Genomic DNA, 14,139 nt, shown 5'->3' with positions numbered 1-14,139 from the left:
TTCATGGGTTTGCAAAAGAGTTGGACATGTAAAATAAAATTTAAAAAAAAAATTAATTAAAAAAAAAAAAAGAGTTGGACATGACTTAGCAAATAAACAACAACACTGCCTCATATGGGTTTAGAGTTAGCACTTCTATTACCCTGGGTGAAAAAAAAAACAAACTGATAAAGCCGGCAGAAAAAAATGCAAAACTTCTTTGAGGGAGATGCCCCAAACACCGGCCACCTGTAATTTCTACAGAGAAGGCCTCTAGGAAGATAAACTCATAAACTCAGCAAACTGAGTGATTATATTCCTCACAGTTTAATAATAGGATCATTTGGTTGAGTCTGTCAATTAAGGATATTCAGAATGATTAAAGAGAAGACTCTTGAGAGTCCCTTGGACTGCAAGGAGACCCAACCAGTCCATTCTGAAGGAGATCAGCCCTGGGATTTCTTTGGAAGGAATGATGCTAAAGCTGAAACTCCAGTACTTTGGCCACCTCATGCGAAGAGTTGACTCATTGGAAAAGACTGTGATGCTGGGAGGGATTGGGGGCAGGAGGAGAAGGGGACGACAGAGGATGAGATGGCTGGATGGCATCACTGACCCGATGGACGTGAGTCTGGGTGAACTCTGGGAGTTGGTGATGGACAGGGAGGCCTGGCATGCTGCGATTCATGGGGTCGCAAAGACTCGGACACGACTGAGTGACTGAACTAACTAACTAACTAAAGACATAATGGGAAATCAGTATGAAGAATGGTAGATTATAATAAAGAATCAAATAGAACTTCCCACAATGTAAAATATGGTCTTTGAGGTTGGATAGATTAGGCAGCATATAAAACATAACTGAAGAGGCAATTAGTAATCTGGAAGATAATTTTGAAGAACTACACAGAATGTAACACACTTTTGAAGAAATGGCAGGACTTCCCTGGTGGTCCAGTGGTAAAGAATCCACCTGCCAATGCAGGAGAAATGGATTAGATCCCTGGTCTAGGAAGATCCCACATGCTGTGGGGCAACTAAGCCCGTGTGCCACAACTACTGAGCCTGTGTTCTACAGCCTGTAGGCCGCAACTACTGAAGCCTGAGTTCCCTAGGGTCCATGCTCTGCAGCAGGAGAAGCCATCACAATTAGAAGCCTGTGAGGTCACAACTAGAGAGTAGCCCCTACTTGTCTCAACTAGAGAAAAGCCCACGCAGTGACCAAGACCCATCACAGCCAAAAATAAAATTAAAAAAGAAAAAAAGAAATGGCAAATACTAAGGCGTGTTTAAGAGATGTGCAAGATAGACTGAAAGGGTCTAAAATTCCTCAATTAGGGATTACAGGCTCAGAGAACAGAGAGAATGAGAAGCAGTATTCTAAGAGAGAATACCTGAACAGTTCTTAGAAGGAACACAAACATTAATCCTCAGATTCAGGAAGCATAAACAGTCCTGAGCAGGATAAATAAAAATGGTCAGATTATAGGGAAACTGAAAATCAAAAATAAAGGAAGATAGAACCAGTTTCCTAGAAAGGCATGGCTGTTGGCCTGATTGAAGACTTATTTGTGACAATGGATAGAAGTCAGCAGATAACTATTTTCAAAGAGGTAAGAGAAAATAACTACCATTAGATATCTTTACCTAGATAAATTATCATTTAGGAATGAGGATAAAATAAATTCATTTTTCATAAGTCTGAGATTGCTTACCAATCTCTGATCATCATTGAAGGAACTATTAAAGATTGACTATCAGGAAGAAATGAACATGAAAAAAGGGTGAAATTTAAGAAGCAACAGTAAATAAATTGGTAAAGATAAAGTAAATCTTAAATATTGAGTACATATTACAACAATAATTATTATTATCTTGAGAGCTAAACCAAACTGGATCTCAAATATTGGATAACAGTGATACACAAAACGGTAGGACTTGATTACAGTTGAAGTGTTCTGTGTGGGAAGCAAAAGTAAATTTAGACGCCTACCGCATTGCAATAATAACCCAGGTGGATTACAGCCTTAAAGGTGATAAGTGAAACTTTAAGATATTTAGAGAAAAATATATGAAAATGAAATTTTGACCCTAGGAGGAGGAGGATTTTCAAAATAAGGCAAAGAACACAATTTCGGATGGAAAACACTCATTTTTCTCATTCACTTCATTAAAACAAAAATATCTACGAAAATACAAAGAAGTCTTAAAATGGAAGAAGATACTTAAGATACATAGCACTCCCATGAAGTAAGTATCCAGAATATATAGTGATGATCTACAGATTAATAAGAAAAACAACACAATAGAAAAATGGACAAAAGGTCTGAATAGGCAATTCAAGAGTAAGATATTCAAAAGACCTATAAATACATGAAAATATACTTAATATCACTAGCAATAGGGAAATACAACCATATTGAAACACACTCTACCAATTAGGTGTAGGGATGGTTGATTTGAATCTGTAAGGTCTATGTCACCTATATAGTTTTTTAATCTAAAAATCATTTTACTCTTTCTAATATTTTATTAGAAAGTTAGAACTGGACATGGAACAATGGACTGGTTCCAAACTGTGAAAGGAGTACATCAAGGCTGTATAATAGTCACCCTGCTTGTTTAACTTCTATGCAGAGTACATCATGAGAAACGCTGGGCTGGAAGAAGCACAAGGTGGAATCAAGATTGCCAGGAGAAATATCAGTAACCTCAGATATGCAGATGACACCACCCTTACGGCAGAAAGCAAAGAAGAACTAAAGAGCCTCTTGATGAAAGTAAAAGAGGAGAGTGAAAAAGTTGGCTTAAAACTCCACATTCAGAAAACTAAGATCATGGCATCAAGTCCCATCACTTCATGACAAACAGATGGGGAGAAAATGGAAAACAGTGAGAGACTTTTATTTTCTTGGGCTCCAAGATCACTGCAGATGGTGACTGTACCCATGAAATTAAAAGACACTTACTCCTTGGAAGAAAAGCTATGACAAACCTAGACAGCATATTCAAAAGCAGAGACATTACTTTGCCAGCAAAGGTCTCTCTAGCCAAAGCTATGGTTTTTCCAGTAGTCATGTATGGATGTGAGAATTGTACTATAAAGAAAGCTGAGCGCTGAAGAATTGATGCTTTTGAACTGTGGTGTTGAGAGAAGACTCTTGAGAGTCCCTTGGACTGCAAGGAGATCCAACCAGTCAATCCTAAAGGAAATCAGCTCTGAATATTCACTGAAAAGACTGATGCTGAAGCTGAAACTCCAATACTTTGGCCACCTGATATGAAGAGCTGACTCATTTGAAAAGACCCTGACGCTGGGAAAGATTGAAGGCGGGAGGAGAAGGGAACGATAGAGGATGAGATGGTTGGATGGCATCACCAACTCGATGGACGTGAGTTTGAGCAGGCTCTGGGAGTTGGTGATGAATAGGAAAGCCTGATGTGCTGCAGTCCATGGGTCACAAAGAGTCGGACATGACTGAGCAATTGAACTGAACTGAACTGAATACTTTATTGGGTTATTATTAGTAGTTGCTTTAATTTTGTTCCCATCCCTTAATCTTCTCCAGACTTAATTTTTAAATCTGTTTTATAAATGAAGGCAGTAGTTTTATAAACTTTGTCCCAGATAATGCCTTCTCAGCTTTTCTTTCTATTAAATTCAGGTAACATTTAAGTTCTTCCAAAAAATTTAATGCCAGTGTAATGGGAATAAACTACCCAAACTACATCATTTTAAAACTTGTTTATCCTTTTCAATAATAATTTCAACAGTCAGAAACAAAAGCCACATGGTAACTTGAACAGTTAAGACTCAGTATAAAGAAATATTAACCATTTACGGGGATTAGCTACTAAGAAGGAATCAGGATTATAAAGAATACCCTTGGGCTAAGAGAGGGTACCCAAGGAAGGAACAAAGTTGGAAGGGCAGCAGCGGTGGCCTCCCTTGGTTGGGAATCAGGCCTCGTTGGAAGAGGTGTGTTCACTGCTAGAGTTTGTCCAAGTTGCTGGGCCGAGGCTGGCATAGAAAGAACCACAAGCTGGGACTGGCAGCCTGCAAGCCTTCTGCTGGGGTACCCCTGGGCCAGTGTTGGCAGACAGGGAATCCTGGACTGGAAATGCCTGCCCCCAACCCCCCCCAACCCCCAGCTGGGATGCATACAGGCCAAGGTTAGTTGGGCCGGGAATCTCAAGTTGTTACTAGCAAGCAGGGATCCACCACCCTCACCCCCCCACTGGGGTACAGGTAGGTTGAGGAGTCAAGACTGATTTTATTTAATGTTTTTTGTTTGGTTGTTTATAAATTATCCAAAAGAGAGGGAACATAGTTAAATCTCCAAATATTCAAGTTCTTCCAGAGAGTAAATTGCCAACTTGATGGGAATGGCCTATAAAAGAACATTTTTAAGAACTATATATGTGAATAAAGGACAAGGCAGGTGGGTTGCTTTGTGGTTGGTGTTCTGGACTGAATGGTCTGTATCTCCCCAAAATTCATATGCTGAAGCCCTAACCCCTCAATTAGGGCTGTATTAGGAAGTGAGACCTCCAAGGGAGTAATTAAGGTTAAATGAGGTCAGGAGAGTGGACTCCTGATCTTATAGGACTAGTGTAAGCAGAGGCACCAGAGAGCTTGCCGTCTCTCTCTGTGCCCACACCCTGCAGAAGGGCCATGTGGGGATGTAGAAAGAACGTGGCAATCTACAAACCAGAGAGATCATACCACCTCAGTCCTGGCACCTTGATCTTGGACTTGTAGCTTCCAGAACTGTGACAAAGTAAATTCTGTCGCTAAGCCATCCAGTCTCTGCTATTTTGTTATAGCTGCAGGTAAATTCAAGGTGACTTATTTAAGGAAAATAGCTGACTATTAATGGTATGGCGTGTTTGTTTCTTTCAGTTGTAACCTAGAAAAACTGTTTGGAGTGATTATGTAATCAGGCCCCAAAGACAATGGCTCTCTGCATAGCCAGAGGTTTTGTCATTGAGGGTCAGCCATCACTCTCAAGAAATCAGTAGAATATGTGGTATTGCATAATACCACATATGCAATATGCACATATTGCATAATCTAGATGTTTGGAGCTGAGTCAGGATGATTGAGAGAAAGGTAGTAGCACATGAAGCAGATGGGAGCCACAAGGAAATGTCAGGCAATTGGAATTGTTTGGTCACCATGGATGTATTTAGAGAACTCCCAACTTAAAGTGACAGGGAAGTACTGAGCTGGCAAATATATGCGTGGATCTGAGATGTCAAAGACCATTTCTGGACCCTGCTGATTAACACATAGGATACTCTGCATAAACTGATTTTATTGACCAGAGGAGATGGGAGTCTTCTCATTTAATTTTCATGTAATGTTTACACTTTGTGGTTAACGTTCGCTGTTTAGTCGCTCAGTCGTGTCTGATTCTTTGTTACCCCATGGACTGTAGCCGCCAAGCTCCTCTGTCCATGAGATTCTACAGCCAAGAATGCTGGGGTGGGTTGCCATTTCCTTTTCCAGGGAATCTCCCAAATCCAGGGATCGAACCTGGGTCTCCTGCATTGCAGGTGGATTCTTTTTTTTTTTTTTCTCTAATTTTATTTTATTTTTAAACTTTACATAATTGTATTAGTTTTGCCAAATATCAAAATGAATCCGCCACAGGTATACATGTGTTCCCCATCCCGAACCCTCCTCCCTCCTCCCTCCCCATACCATCCCTCTGGGCCGTCCCAGTGCACCAGCCCCAAGCATCTAGCATCATGCATCGAACCTGGACTGGCAACTCGTTTCCTACATGATATTTTACATGTTTCATTGCCATTCTCCCAAATCTTCCCACCCTCTCCCTCTCCCACAGAGTCCATAAGACTGTTCTATACATCAGTGTCTCTTTTGCTGTCTCGTACACTGGGTTATTGTTACCATCTTTCTAAATTCCATATGTATGCGTTAGTATACTGTATTTATGTTTTTCCTTCTGGCTTACTTCACTCTGTATAATAGGCTCCAGTTTCATCCACCTCATCAGAACTGATTCAAATGTATTCTTTTTAATGGCTGAGTAATACTCCATTCTTTACGAACTGAGCCACTGGGGAAGCCAGCAGAGTTAGTCTTAATTTGTCCATTTTACAGTGAAAATGCTAAAGTTTAGAAATCTCTTTTTCCCAAGCTTACCTAATTAGGAAGTATTGAAACTGGCGTTTGAACATAGGCCTGGAGGATTGTAAAATCGGTGCCCTTGTATTTCAGTGTACCAAGTTGTGTAATGTGGAAGAACACTCAGTTGAGTGTCCCGAAACCTGAGTTTTGGTCTCAGACTCATTTGCTGCCTGAGTGGCCCTGATTAAGTCCTCTCTAGATGCTGGGCTAAGCTAACTCTTTTGTAAAGTGGAGCTAATATATGTTCTGTTTGCTTTTTAAGAAATAATGCACCATTCCACAATTTTTTCTGTCTATACACATATGTCTATGTATGCATGTGTATATGTGTATGTATTTATGTGATATATAAATGATTTATGTTTAAGAATGAGCTTTTTTTGATTTTAGCTTTTTATTTTTTACCCATTCTTCCGTAATTTGCTTTTTCTCACTCTGCTATGTGTCTTGTGGCTCTTACCATAAAACCACTTCTAGATCTACCTAATTGAATCCTTTTTAAATGACCACAGACCACTCTAGTGATGTGCCATAATTTATTTAACCATTGCTCTACTGATGGGAATTTTGATTGTTTCTATTTTTCCACTGTTAACTGTGCTACAGTGAATATCCAGGGTTCTTTGTACATGCAAATGTTAAGTTGCTGGGTCCATAGCTATTATATTTTGATAGAAACTATCAATTTGTTCTTTAAAACGGTTATACTAATATATACTTTTGCCAGCAATAAGTAATGGGCTTCCAGTGTCCCCTTTCACTTTGTCAAATTTGTTTTCCAAATTTGAGTATGAAAAATGATTTACCATGATTGTTATAATTTCTACTTCTCTGATTGTTAGTGAGGTGGAGAATTTTTTGTTTGTTTATAGTTTCCTGGGGATTGCCCATTAATATCCTTTGCCAACTTTTATTTTTTATTGACTGATTTTTAGAATATGCCGAAATATTAAATCCTTTTTCTACTTTATAGGTCACAAATGCTTTTCTGCCCTCAGTGCTGTTAAAAATGTATTTTACAGGCCTGTAAACTAAACACATATCATTTCCTTTTTAGCAAAAATGTGACCATACTGTACGTATTGTTCTTGCCTTTTAAACTGATATTATATTGAGATATCAATATATTATAGGTCTCTTCTTATATTTGGATGCTCTTCCAAACTATGGATAGGTCATAATTCAAGTTTAATGTTTATTCATTTTCAGTTTTTTTAAAAAAAATCAGACTTTGATAGAGGTTTGTCTGTTTTATTACATCTTTTCAAATGCCACTTTTTGTGTTTACTGTTTTATTGGGGGACTTTATTTCTGCTTTTATCTTTATTGTCTATTCCCTTCTATTTTCATCAAATTTATCTTATCCTCTTTTTTAACTTCCTGAGTTCTTATCCTCTTTTTTAGTTTCTATGTAAATAAACCCTTAGTTCATTAATTTTAAATTCTTAATTTTTCTTATAGGAAATGCATAGATGAATTTTTTTATGTCAGTAATGGCATTGACCAAATTATACAGAGGGCTCTTTGTAAATTCCTAAGTGTCATTTATTTTCAAAAAGCTTATAATCTCAGTTTTTCTTTCTTTTTTTAATCCAATCAATATTTAATAGTGTATCTTAAATTTTCTGAAGTGGCCTTTTTTCTTTTAGTCTTTTTAGCATTTTCCCATGTGCATCAGGGAATAAGCCTTGAAAGAATTTGTTTTTTAAAATGGAACATATCTAACTTTTAAATAGACAATAATGCTATAGTGCATATTAGCTGTGTATGTACTAGCAGCTTAAAGAAAAAACTACCAACATATATACCTTCTCTTGTCATGATCCTCTCTTCCCCAAAGAGATAACCATTTTATCATTCCCATAAGTTTCCATAGTTTTATTGCAAATGGATGTATCTCTGAATAGTATACACTTATTTTGCAACTATAAAACATTTTATATAAACACTACCTACCTTTTTATAATTTGTCTTTTAAGTTAATGTTTAAGAAGTGTATCCATCTAGACACATGTACTTCTAGTTTATTTTCACTCCTGTATAATCCTCTACTATATGAATATTTCATTAAACCTGTATAACTTTCACAGTTTTATCTTACTGATGTTTTCATGATGACTAATAAAGTTTATATATTCTCTGTTTACTGAAATCAAAGTTAATAAGCACCTTCTTTGTTTATTACTCAGATCCTTTTTCTTGTTTCTCCACTTGATGTATCCATTTCTAGTAAAGAAGTATTGACATCTCAGCCATGATTGTGAGTTGATCAGATTGCATTCTTTTAATAAATTTTTTACCATATAATTTTAAGCTGTTTTGTTCATGTGTGTAGTACCTTCTTGGTGAATCTTTCTTTGTCCCATTTAACGCTTTTGGTTCTTAATTCTGTGTATTTTCAAACACTCTTCGTATTGTTTTATTCTTGTAAGGAACATTTAATAGTTTTTTTTAAAAACACAATATGAGAGTTTCTCATTTTAATGGAGGAGTTTAACCCAATCTTGCTTATTATAATTGTGGACATGTTTGCATGAGTTTTTGCTGTATTATGTATATGTGTTATTATCTCTTTCCCCTTATCACCTGGCATTAGATTGCTCTTTCTTCCTATATCATTTCTCTTCCTCTAGTGGTTTGAAAGTTATACATCCTATTTCCAGTCTCCAAGTGGTTACATATCACTTTAACAAACTGTATATATTTTAATACATACATCTAAAACTTGATATAAATTGGTATAAGAAAATTTACCATTCCAAAAAAAGACACATCATTGAACATGTTTTCCTCTTATCACTTTCCCCACTCCTGTTAGTATCAGGTAATTATTGGTGTTTTAATCAGTTCAGTTCAGTTCAGTTGCTCAGTCGTGTCCGACTCTTTGCGACCCCATGAATCGCAGCACGCCAGGCCTCCCTGTCCATCACCAACTCCCGGAGTTTACCCAAACTCATGTCCATCGAGCCGGTGATGCCATTTAACCATCTCATCCTCTGTCGTCCCCTTTTCCCCCTCCCCCAATCCCTCCCAGCATCAGGGTCTTTTCCAATGGGTCAACTCTTTGCATGAAGTGGCTAAAGTATTGGAGTTTCAGCTTCGGCATCAGTCCTTCCAATGAACACCCAGGACTGATCTCCTTTAGAATGGACTTGTTGTCCCTTGGCAGTCCAAGGGACTCTCAAGACTCTTCTCCAACACAACAGTTCAAAAGCATCAATTCTTCGGCACGCAGCTTTCTTCACAGTCCAACTCTCACATCCATACATGACCACTGGAAGAACCATAGCCCTGACTAGACGGACCTTTGTTGGCAAACTAATATCTCTGCTTTTGAATATGTCATCTAGGTTGGTCATAACTTTCCTTCCAAGGAGTAAGCGTCTTTTAATTTCATGGCTGCAGTCACCATCTGCAGTGATTTTGGAGACCAAAAATATAAAGTCTGACACTGTTTCCACTGTTTCCCCATCTGTTTCCCATGAAGTGATGGGACCAGAAGCCATGATCTTCTTTTTCTGAATGTTGAGCTTTAAGCCAACTTTTTCACTCTCCTCTTTCACTTTCAACAAGAGGCTTTTGAGTTCCTCTTCACTTTCTGCCATAAGGGTGGTGTCATCTGCATATCTGAGGTTAGTGATATTTCTCCTGGCAATCATGATTCCACCTTGTGCTTCTTCCAGCCCAACGTTTCTCATGGTGTACTCTGCATAGAAGTTAAATAAGCAGGGTGACAGTCTACAGCCTTGACGTACTCCTTTTCCTATTTGGAACCAGTCTGTTGTTCCATGTCCAGTTCTAACTGTTGCTTCTTGACCTGCATATAGGTTTCTCAAGAGGCAGGTCAGGTGGTCTGGTATTCCCATCTCTTTCAGAATTTTCCACAGTTTCTTGTGATCCACACAGTCAAAGGCTTTGGCATAGTCAAGAAAGCAGAAATAGATGTTTTTCTGGAACTCTCTTGCTTTTTCCATGATCCAGCAGATGTTGGCAATTTGATCTCTGGTTCCTCTGCCTTTTCTAAAACCAGCTTGAACATCTGGAAGTTCACGGTTCATGTATTGCTGAAGCCTGGCTTGGAGAATTTTGAGCATTACTTTACTAGCATTTGAGATGAGTGCAATTGTGTGGTAGTTTGAGCATTCAAAGAAAGGCATTGCCTTTCTTTAGGATTGGAATGAAAACTGACCTTTTCCAGTCCTGTGGCCACTGCTGAGTTTTCCAAATTTGCTGGCATATTGAGTTCAGCACTTCCACAGCATCATCTTTCAGGATGTGAAATAGCTCCACTGGAATTCCATCACCTCCACTAGCTTTGTTCATAGTGATGCTTTCTAAGGCCCACTTGATTTCACATTCCAGGATGTCTGGCTGTAGGTCAGCGATCACACCATCGTGATTATCTGGGTCGTGAAGATCTTTTTTGTACAGTTCTTCTATGTATTCTTGTCACCTCTTCTTAATATCTTCTGCTTCTGTTAGGTCCATACCATTTCTGTCCTTTATCGAGCCCATCTTTGCATGAAATATTCCCTTGGTATCTCTAATTTTCCTGAAGAGATCTCTAGTCTTTCCCATTCTGTTGTTTTCCTTTATTTGCTTGCATTGATCACTGAGGAAGGAAAAGAGAGTTATCAACTGGGTTTTTTAATAGTATGTTTTAACTTTTACGGGAATCCTTATTTAACAATTACAGTAAGTTTTACAACCATATTCAGTCATTCATTTATTCAGCAAATATTTGAGAGCTTGCTCAAAGCCAGAAACTCTTCTAGGCACTGGGGAAGCAAAAGTGTACCACTCAGACAAAAATTCCTGCCTTCATGGAATTTATATTATCACAGAATGCTGGAGATGGAAATTTTGGATTTGTCAGTATATTTATAATCTGTAAAGGCTAGATGAGATGATTAAGGAAGTAAGTATAGATTCAAAAAAGAGAGGAAGTCCAAGGACTGGCCTAGGGCAGTATCAACAAAAGTACCAAAAAGGAACTGCCTGGGTAATAGGAGGGAAATGAGGAATGGGTGGACTTAGACAGGAAAAATTGTTGCAAGGAAAAGAGAGTTATCAACTGGGTCAGATGCTGTAAGTTGAATTGACTGAGAATTGGCCTCTGGATTTAGCAACATGGAGGTCATCAGTGACCTTGACCAGCAGTATTAGTGGAGTGGTGAAGGGGAGAACTTGCTGAAACAGAGGAGATCTGCTGTGACAAGCTGGATGGAGAGGTGGGTCGGAAAGCTTCCAAATGGGAGAAATGTGTGTGCGCTGAAGGGAAGCACTCAGTGGGAGTGGAAGAGGTGAAAACAGTGAGGTAGGAAAGGCAGGGGAGGTCACTGCTGGAGCAAGGCCCTAGGAAGAGGCTAGGTGTACATATCAAACTACTGTGATTACTAACACCTCAGAGATACGTTCGCCCACTGTCCTATCAAATAATGAGATGATATATGTGAAGGTACTTTGTAAACTTATAAAGAATCCTGTAATGTAAGCTAATGTAACAGTGCAAGTGGAGACTTTAAAATAATTGGTCAGTTACTTTTTTTTCCCAATGTGATCTCAGCCAGGGAAGTGCTTCTTGACTGATCTTTAGTTGTATATATTTCCAAATGGACATATTTACCAAGCATCAAAACATTTCCCTTAGAGGACTTTGGGATTTTCCCACACTGAGAACTTGATGTTTAACCTTTCGACCACCCAACAAGCAAAGAAAATGTTACCCCTTTTATCTTCTTAGAAGCTTTTAAATCAGCCTGAAGCCATTTGAGAAAGCCAAATGTAATACTTCCATGAACATCATTTTAGCTAGAATAAAAATAGATGTGAATAGAATCTCATGCACATCTCATAAGATTCTTGCCCAGAAAATATAAAATAAAGATATAAATTCAAATGATATTTGCTTTTTAATGTTTTATAAAAATGTTGGTACATTTGCCAATATATGGTAGGGCCTCATACCAAATGATCACCATCCAACATGAAATTAAATGCATGTTTTAATCATTCTTTACTTTAAAAAATTAGTACTGATTTGATTTCATAAAACATTTTAAAAATAAACTACTAAGCATGAGTAATTGAAATAATTTTACTCAGTACAAATGGTTTTTATTTTTCCTTCTTCCATCCTTTCTTCTCGGGTCTCCATTTCTCAGCTGCTAAAAGGTAATGTGTTTTACGGTGTTTAGATAATTGATATAATTGTTTCAAGTTATCTTTTTAGGTTATTATCAGCTTGTAGGCATCAGTTTCTCTAATTGTTAAGTAGTGAATCCTTTATCTGGCGTTTAATCTTACCTCCTTGGGAAAACCAGACCTTACTACAGAGTAAATTTTCAAATTGCTGACCTGATGTAACATGAGCCGGTGCCTTGGCAGTGAACCTTTGCTTTCTGTTATTCACAGGAAGGATAATGATGTGGCCTGAAGGCCTTCGTTTCAGTACCTTAAGAAGTAACATCCAAGTACTAGTTGCAAAGGTCTGAGCTTGGAAATTCCAGAGAAAATAATTGCATTGACACAGTATTTTTTAATTTCTTTTGGGAAGATGAGGTAATTAAAAATGTAACTTTTATCATTTCTATTGTTTCTTAAACCACTTGTCTTACTTATGTTGGCATGACTTAGAGGATCCACAGTTACCTGAAAATGATCATTATTTATTTTTATGACTAAATTATAGCTGTTATTTTACAGGTGTGTTTGAAAATTTTATTTCCATGTATATATATACAGACACAAGTATATGTTCTATTTTTGTAAGTAACAACACTGAGATTATAGAACTCAAATGTAGAATGTTTTGTAATTTCTCAGTAAAATAAAAGATAGCATTTTTTTTAGAGCTAGAAGAAGATTCCCTAAACATTTTCAGCAAACTTGAAAAGAATGTTAAGCAAATCCCATGAAATAATTTCCTAAAATGTGTAAAATGCAATTTCCCAGCAGCTGTAAAATGAAAAGGCAGTTTTGAAAAAAATTCAGTTTATACAATTTTTAAAGGTTACATTCCATTTACTGTTACAGCAAAATATTGGCTGTGTTCCTTGTGTTGTGTTGGATTGTGCATCCTTGTAACCTGTCTTACATCCAAGAGTTTGTATCTCACACTCCAGCACCGCTCTACTGTGCCTCCCTTCCCTCTCCCTACTGTTAACCACTAGTTAGTACTCTATATCTGTGAGTCTGCTGCTTTTTTGTTATAGTCAAGTCATCCTAAATTGCACCAAAACTCAGTGTACTCCCAAAGTATCAATGGAATTTTAAAAACAGAACCTCATAGATTAATTTCAAATCTCACATAGAAGAAAAGATTGCATATCAGTCAGCAAAAATATTTTTAAAAGCTTGACAGTCATATGGAGTCTTGCTTTACCTAAAGTCAAAAACATGATCAAAAGCTATACCAATTAAAGCATTATGGTATTTGAGTATGAAGAGACAAATCAGTCAGTGGAAGTGAACAGAAAGTATAAAAACTGACCCAAGTATTGATTTTCTGTTTTGCTCTATCCCATCAGATCCTCCAGCCAGATGAGCCCAGTCCTACCAGCTAATGATAACTAGAATGCTCTAGGATCAGGCCAGTTTACTGTGATGGCATGAGAAAATTGTTTTTTGCTTACTACCAATCTATGGTTCATTTGAGCAATGCCAACTTCATGGCAAAAAGATGGGGGAAAAGTGAAAACAGTGACAGATTTTATTTTCTAGGGCTCCAAAATCACTGCAGATGGTGACTGCAGCCATGAAATTAAAAGACATTTGCTCTTTGGAAGAAAAGCTATGACAAACCTAGACAGAGTAAGTAAAAGCAGAGACATCACTTTGCCAACAAAGGTCCGTCTAGTCAAAGCTATGGTTTTTCCAGTAGTCATGTACAGATGTGAGCTGGACCATAAGGAAGGCTGAATGACAAATAATTGTTGCTTTCAAATTGTGGTGCTGGAGAAGACTCTTGAGAGTCCCTTGGACTGCAAGGAGATCCAACCAGT

The 14,139-nt window shown here is 37.7% G+C and overlaps 1 protein-coding gene across 10 annotated transcripts in view; it reads left to right on the top strand.

Moving 5' to 3' along the window:
- The window catches only part of MICU3 (mitochondrial calcium uptake 3), a 93,433-nt gene that overhangs the window by 25,356 nt on the left and 53,938 nt on the right, over window positions 1-14,139 (top strand). For 3 of the 10 annotated variants that reach the window (XM_086380688.1, XM_086380689.1, XM_086380687.1), the window contains exon 1: window positions 12,551-12,697. The exons of the other annotated variants lie outside the window; for them this stretch is intronic. The gene's annotated coding sequence lies outside the window, so the exon portion shown is untranslated. Of the gene's footprint in view, window positions 1-12,550; window positions 12,698-14,139 lie in introns of those variants that run through there. 10 annotated transcript variants of the gene reach the window in all.

Source organism: Bos grunniens, chromosome 27, assembly GCF_055505025.1.
Source record: "Bos grunniens cultivar Pamir isolate PY7600 chromosome 27, Bosgru_T2T1.0, whole genome shotgun sequence".
Lineage (NCBI taxonomy): Eukaryota > Metazoa > Chordata > Mammalia > Artiodactyla > Bovidae > Bos > Bos grunniens.
The sequence above is the reverse complement of the archived record's forward strand: the minus strand, read 5'-3'. Positions and strand labels throughout refer to the sequence as shown.